Raw genomic sequence first — 8,347 nt, 5'->3', positions numbered from 1 at the left:
CTAAACCCATCACATATGGTTCAAACAGTACTTCTTCAACCAGCAAAACCCAACACCTAAATATTTTAATCAAAATGAAGGTAAATTGATGTCAATTGTCTCCAAAGTTTATTAAACCATTGAAAATGTTAAATTTAATAATTAAATTAATATCTATTAGTAGGAGAGAAAAAGTGCATGTCAATGACTTGTAGGCTACGGAGGAGAAATTGAGTGGAAATTAAGACCCAACAGTAACAATATTGACCACGTACACAAGCCCATTCAGTCAATTATTATCAAACTAGCGGACCACATAAGATATGCTTCTACCAAAACATATGGTTCTGTTTCTTACTGTGCTATATACCCATTTGATCTCAACCATTCATATGGCTCTGGTGGTCTCGAATTCTCCAGATCGATTCTCCACCCTTGGATCATTACAGCAAGGGGTGCCTCCCCACGTCTATAAATACAGAAGCTTCTCTGCACTAAAAACCCAACAAGCAATCACACACAATATTCATATACTTGTAAGCTCTAGTAGTGCTATTTCTGAAGAGTAGTCATGGGTGGCAACAGGCAGAAAAAATCTCTCTTCTCAGTCTTCAACGTCTTCAAGACAAGGAGGCCTCGGGGAGGGGAAGATTCATGGCCGGAGGATTCAGTGAGAAAGGTGTTTCCAAGCGATTACGACAAGATCAGCTTTGGTTGTGTAGCTGACCGCAAAGTTGACACCAAAGCTGGAGAGTTCATCAAAAGAGTCCATAATAAAAACTATGCCATGGAGTCTGAATTGTCTCATGGTGAACGACGAACTGTCACTGTTTATCCCCTGTAAAGGCTAGCTTCATCATTTATTGTTTCTTCTTCTTTATACAGTACTTAATTTGTTTTTGAGTGTTGCTTCAAGTTTGTGATTAAGTGATGGAAGCCACTTTTACCCATTTTGGTTAAATTCGCACCAAAATGGTTAAATTTGCTCTAAAACCAATTGACGTTGGGTAGGACTAAGATTGTCCTGATAGCGTATGATAACTGCACAAATTAAAAATTGAAGATTGAAAAAGAAATTCAAAAAGAGAGAAAATAACAAATAGAGAAAAAAAAGTTCATAATTGCTCCAAATAAACAAACATAGAAATAACTCTGAAATACTTAAATTTAATTGATAGTATAAACTGAATTTTTAAAATAACAAAGACTATATACTTTTATATAGGTCCTAAATTAACAAGGAAAAGGAAAAAGAAATCTAATTGGAAAAGGAAAACAAATTATAATAAGAAAAGGAAAACAATTCCTAACAGAAAAGGAAAAACCAATTCTTATTGAAAAAGGAAAACTAAAACACACATGCATAATTAAAATAACAATTTTTTCAAATTTCTCCTCTCTCCGGGTTAGAAAGAACTCGCCCTCTAGTTCAAATCATCTTTTTCTCGATCTTTTGGATGTCCAATTAATCCCTTCCATCATGTACTTTTCAACATCAATGGAACTTGATACTCAAAGAGAAACAATTTACAACCCATCACAACATGACTACGAATAGTAGTTTGAAAACTCTCCATATCATATTGAGATACTTCAATCTTTACATGGTATTCATTTATCTTCTTCTATTCATGCAGTATATAAATCTCCCAAAAATGATCAACTATTTCTTCTTCTTTGAAAATAAAATTTTCATCCACTTCTATAAGATCTTCATTGTCGACATATGTATCATAAGTTGGTGGAGAATTCAAATCCACGAAACATTGAGAAGGATCTTCAACGTCTTCTTCATGTTGAAACTCTTCATCAACAAACTTAACTCTGAAGTCTAAGTCTCCATGTCGCTCCTCCCAAACATGTTGTTCTCGAAATTAAATTTTGAATTGCGACCATCAATATCGCAATACATCTCCAAGTTTTGCGCCACTAGACATTGGGTTAACTCCGCAACCTACCTTTGCAAATCTTCAATCATTACATCCTGTATACTGTGCTCATGGTAAGGGACTTCTTTATTCGGAACCTGTCCAAGTCGACCACGACTACTAGTCATGAAAAACTAATGAAAAAAATTCATCCCAAGAAGACACTAAGCTCTGATACCAACTGATGCAGGGTGGCGTAGTGAATTCGCAATAGAAAACAACAATAAAATCACAACTCTTCTTAAAACCAAGATTCTAACAAAAAATTAAGGCAAAAGGGATAGAAAATCACTCATTGAGTGTTTCATATTGATAAACTGATCAAAATACATAAAATCCGCCTCTTACATATTAGGTCTGCTGTATTTATAACAATAAGCAAACTTGCAGCAAAAGTAAACCTAAACTTATTATGGAAATTTCTAGAATAATAAAGGGAAAATTACAATTAAATAAAATCCTAATTTAAATCATATAAATAATAAAATAAAATATATTTGATTGCTGGATCATTTGATTTGCTGGAATAAAATCTTTATTAAAGTCCCTAATAGAGCAATCAAGTCTTTCCTTATTGGATTATTGCCTCTATTTCCGTCTAGCTTTTTAATCTTCCCTTTCCAGCCCGTTTGGACCTAGTAAACATTATAATTAGCCAAACCTCGTGAAATATGAATTTGTAGATCTGTGAATTAGCTTTCCAACGCCACCATGCTTGCTCAAATTAAATATATGAAACTCAAGCTCTAATCTTTTTAGTAAAACTCATCAGGTGGGAATTTAACAAAAATGGGTAAAACTGGCTTGCATCATTCTCACCGAGCTAGAGAGAATTCGTCCTCGAATTCTGATGGCTTTGATACCAACTGGCGGGATAGAAATAAAATTGTTCTGATAGTATATGATAGCAACAGAAACTAAAAATTGAAGATTGAAAAGCGAATTCAGGAATAGAGAAAATAACAAATAGGGAAGAGAAAATCTCTAATTACCTCAAATAAGCAAGCAGATAAATAATTATGAAAGGATTTAAATTTAATTGATAGTATAAACTAAAATTTTAGGGAAAATTACAGTTTGCCCCCCCTAAAGTTGACAGCGTTTTTCAATTCGAATATCAAAGTTTCAATTTTTGCAATCCACCCCCACAAAGTTTCAATTTTTTTTCAATTTGACCAATATTATCCCAAAATTCCCATATTGCTCCTGATTTTTATTTATTTATTTTTTTTTATAAAAAAAAAAAAAAACAAATTTGGGGATGCAAAAATTGCCAGATGGGCAAAGGGTGGCTACGAACACCCCGAATTTTATTTATTTTTTAAAATTTTTTATGAAAAATAAAAAAAATAAAAATTATGGGCAATATGGGAAGTTTTAGATACAATTGATCATATTGCAAAAATTTGGAACTTTGGGGGTGGATTGCAAAAATTGAAACTTTGGTGTTCGAAATGAAAAACGTTGTCAACTTTGGGGGGTAAACTGTAATTTTTCCAAAATTTTAAAATAACAAAGACTAGATGCCTTTATATAGGTTAGGCACCTCCTAAATTAACAATGAAAAGGAAAAAAACAAACATAATTGAAAAATGAAAACAAATCCTAATAGGAAAAAGAAAACAAATCCTATAGGAAAGGAAAAACCCAATCTTTATTGAAAAATGAAGGCTAAAACACACATACATAAGTAAAATAACAATTTTCTCAAATTTCTCCTTAAAGGTAGTTTGAATCAATAATTAATGTGAGAATTTTGATTACCTACAAGCTAGCTAGGCTTTTGTATTCTCCACCATACAGATTGTAATTGATACATGTAATACATATATCTTCATGGTTTTATAATCTCTATCAGCGTCTTTAGCAGCTGCTAATTATCTGCTGCTATAAGTTTTCTGGCATAGAAAGATACTGGTTAGTAGCTATAGAGTAGAATTTGGAATCTCTGACATGATTCCACGAAGATGGGTTGCAGTTTCTTCTGTACAATTAATTCTTGTACGCGGCACATGTTTTTGTTCTCCATCATTTTCTACTTTTGGGCCTTCAGTTCTACATTCGTTTTCTTTTTACATTAAGCGGGGCACCTTGGATCAAATAATCGCTTAACTAAGTATCACCTTTCGATTGTGTGAGCTTTGGCTGCACAAGGCATGTCGTGTAGTAGGACGCTTGCTCATGCAATATTGCTTGCCACTTGTCCGTACTTGACGTGCAATAGTTGTCATATTCGGATCCCCTCAAAATTTCAAATTTACTTAATGTCATAGCACAAAATGTTGTTCATTTAATGGGGTCACATCTGGGTAATAAATCAAGAATAGAATTGGGCAAACGAAAAACCATTGGCAAGGGTACGTTGTTTTGAAATATCACCTGAATAGCATCATTGGGTGAGAATTAATCATGCAAAAGAATATGAAGTTGGCATGCATATATCGTACAATCTGCAAACAAGGGACTTTGGAATGTCAAGGTCTTATTAGAGTACCCCTGAAACGAATCATGCTATGTTTGTCAGTATTCCTGTGAAATGTTTGATAGCTGAATATTGTCCTATTGGTGAAAGGACAAACTACTTTACTTAACCCCCGTTCGATGTATCTATGTCTTTAATTACTACCCAATTAATCAATGATCAACTATTTAATCACATCTTACGTGTGGGTTCAAACTCCCTTTTAATAGGCGAGGCTCAACACGTGAAATATTTAATTTAAATGGGAGGTGATTTGACGCAGTCAATGTTCGATCTTATGACCATTGGCACTAATACCATGTTAAATTACGAGTTATCCCAAAAGCTTAAACTTATAAGAAGAGCTAAATTTAATCACTTAATCATTACTTTAACACTAATCTATATAAGGAATATGGAATTTTAAAGAAGGAAAATTTTCACTTTCCCTACATATTGATCATATTAATTGTTCTAATGGAGTTTGAAAAATTGTACTGATATTGCTACATATCAGTACAATTGTACTCTGAAAGGTTCCTCCAACAAAAAAAATCATGGTTCACCCCACCTTTTGGACGTCCATTGAACACAAAGTATAACAAAGTGAAGCAATTCATGAGGGGTGCCATACTTCTAGAGAGACAGAGTGGCCCTTTTGTATAGCTGTATGGAACGGTGGCCATCGAAATCAGCAAAAGTTGCACTTTATTTTTCTGAGTTCCATTTGATGTGCTGCCTTCAACAGCTGATCGTTTAGAACCCTCCAAAGTACTCCACTAACATACTTGTTCTCTTCTCATGGGATCTTTACAGAATCCGAATCTCACTTCTCTAGCTTTATCATGATGTTACTAGCTACTGCTTTAATTTAAAGAAATCTGAGCGAGGAACATGTTTCTGATCAGAGCCTAAGAACATGTTTCTGATGTTGTCCTTTTCTGCAGATATCATAATTATAATATGCAGATATCATTTGAAATTAACAATATTTCAGATTCTTACACTAAAAATATGTTATAAACATATGTGAGTGGGAAAAATATCTTGCTCACCAGCTAAGGAGCTTTGTTTTATATACAACTATAACAATCAATGGAACTCAGAAATATGTTATAATTAAGCATATGTGAGTGGGAAAAATATCTTGCTCACCAGCTAAGGAGCTTTGTTTTATATACAACTATAACAATCAATGGAACTCAGAAATATGTTATAATTAAGCATATGTGAGTGGGAAAAATATCTTGCTCACCAGCTAAGGAGCTTTATTTTATATACTACTAAAACAATCAATGGCCCTTGATTAACATAAGGATCAAAACACGCTTCACTAATTTAATTAAGCTAAAGCTAGAAAGAGTACTACTTCACGTGTTCACATGATAGATTATATTTAAGAAGATACTTTCTTATATTACCAACAATGGTGATTTATTTTCATTTTGTTTAATTAATTAATTATTTTAATGACTTCTCAAAACCATGCCTTCCAAGCCATGATCATGGCACAAAGCATGCACCAGCCACCAGTCATAGTGCAAAAGACACAGAATTCTCACATAAAGCATCTCCAAAAATATAGGGGTTGGCGTATATAGTTGATGGATCTTCTGAGAAGCTATTAAAAATGTCTCATACCAAACGTATGTCCTCCGCAAGGAAGGAGGGGTTCTGTCTTGAAGATTCATTGCTTAAAATGTAAGAATTGATGAGACCCAGCCACTGAATTGAAACTCCAAGCAAATAAAGTGGTAATATTTCCTCCTTTTTTACTGCTTTAATTAATTATGTCGATGGGAATCTTGTTGAATTTGAATTCAAGCCACCAAATGAGACCAATTTTACACCCTACAAACTTCTAATTCCCATGCATCTTTGAATGAGAGTATATGCAGATTTCATTCTATAACTTGTAAATTTATATCAATTTTATGTTATATATTAATCACTTAACTGAGAGTGCCTGCCAAAATAACCCTTTAATCTAAAACTTACTAATTTAGATCAATTATGGGGATAATTGTAATTGATGGGACAAATTGAAAAAAATTAAAAGATTGATACATTAAATTGTGAGTTTTTAAATAGAGATAATTGCAAATGGGATGAAAGTTCAGAGGATTATATAAAGTTTTTTTTTTTTTTTTTTTTTTGAGGTTATTTATTCAACAATCTTGGTCCTCACGATTCTAATGCAACCATGCATGTACCCACAAAGAAATGTTTGGCAAATATTAAACACCCATTTGCTTCGCATCTAGAAGGTTGGTCCATACATATTCCCTTGACTCTCCTAGCACTTCTAAGTCTATTGTTTACACTAATATTTAATTATAATTTTTTTGATTCGATTGGCAAAGTGCCATTAAAAAACTCTAACAAATGCTACTTAACAACATAGCATTACCCTTTTTTCTTCCCTTTTCTTTCCTATTATTCAATGGCCAAGACCCCAAGTCTATCTTATCTCATATAAGATATATTATGCATATGATTGGCTCACAATCTTGTAGTTGCATATCATTTATCCGTGGTGTCCAATTCAAGATATTCGTCACAAATTTTAACACATAAAGCCCTACTGTTCTAGAACCCTTTCCCTAAAATATATATATAATCCTGATTTAAAATTAAAAGGTATTTCAACTGATTCACAAGTTTCCTCTGCTTTTTATACTACTAAACAAACTCCTCCTCCCTTTCAAGCTAATGATGAAAGGAGATCCCTTTCTCTATCTGCTTCTGATTTTAATGCTCATCTTCCTCCTTCTCATCAATGCAAATTTATTCATACTCATGTTAAAAATTTATTTTCCCAAATTGATTGGCCTACTCTACAAAAAGATTTTTCTTCAAAAGAAAATCAATTATTAATACATGCTTATCGTGCTAATTTTTCTGAAAAAAGAAAAAAGAAAAATCTCTTGTTAAAATCCAATGGACTGAAAAAATGATTGAATTACAAAAGCATATATGGATTATTTGCATGCACTTCTAATTTCACACATTATTATTCGTTTTCGAGGATAAACACATGCATGAGCTTTAATGATCATTGTGTATACATACAGCAAGAAAACATTTTAAAAAAACACTTGTTAATTAAAGGCAACAAGGAATAAAATTAAGGTTCCGTGCATTGGCCGGAGTGCAAATTCTAGCCCTCAAATGTTAGGGTTTCAAAGATACCTCAAGGCTTAAAGCGAGACAGCTTGCAAGCAATGTTGGGGGTAGATGAAAATTCCAACCACCTTTGAATATTGCTACAATCAGCTGATGACACCTCTCAAGAATTTCAAACTTGTTTGGTATATATATATATATATATATATATATATGTGTGTGTGTGTGTGTGTGTGTGTGTGTGTGTGTGTGTGCAGGGATGGAGCCAGGAAATTTTATGGGAGGGAGCCAATCAAATTTTTTTTTTTTCGGTTCTTTAGAATTTTTTTATTAAAAAAAATTATTTTGGTTTTTTTTTTTATGAACTAAAGACTACTGTAAAGGCAAAAAAAAATGGACATTTGAAAGTAAAGGCCAAAAATAAAAAAACTTAGTGGGTATGGGCCAACAAAATTAAAAATAGGGCCAATTTTTTTTTTTTAGAAGGCCAAATAACTAAAATTAAAACTTTAACTTTATTTTTTAAAATTTTTTTATTATTTTTTTTACTTATAATATATTTTTTCCTTATTTTGGGGGGGACCATGGCCCACCCCGGTCCCCCCTCCCTCCGTCTCTGTGTGTGTGTGCGCGCGCGCGGACGCGTGCAGGACCGTCACTTTGTGAGAATCTTAGTTATAGTTTATTCATTCATTTCATGGCCGGCACCCTCCTTTGGAGAAGGGTTTGAAAAAAAAAAAAATTGTTTCCAGAACTCTGGATTTCGATCTTCTACGAAATCTCCTTTACGAACTAACGAATCTGACGGCTAATTAAAGGTTTTCTTTTTTGTGGGTTATTGGTAGCAAAACGA

This window comes from Corylus avellana, chromosome 1 (genome assembly GCF_965113065.1).
Source record: "Corylus avellana chromosome 1, dhCorAvel1.hap1.2, whole genome shotgun sequence".
Classification (NCBI taxonomy): Eukaryota; Viridiplantae; Streptophyta; class Magnoliopsida; order Fagales; family Betulaceae; genus Corylus; species Corylus avellana.
Note: the sequence above shows the minus strand (reverse complement) of the source record.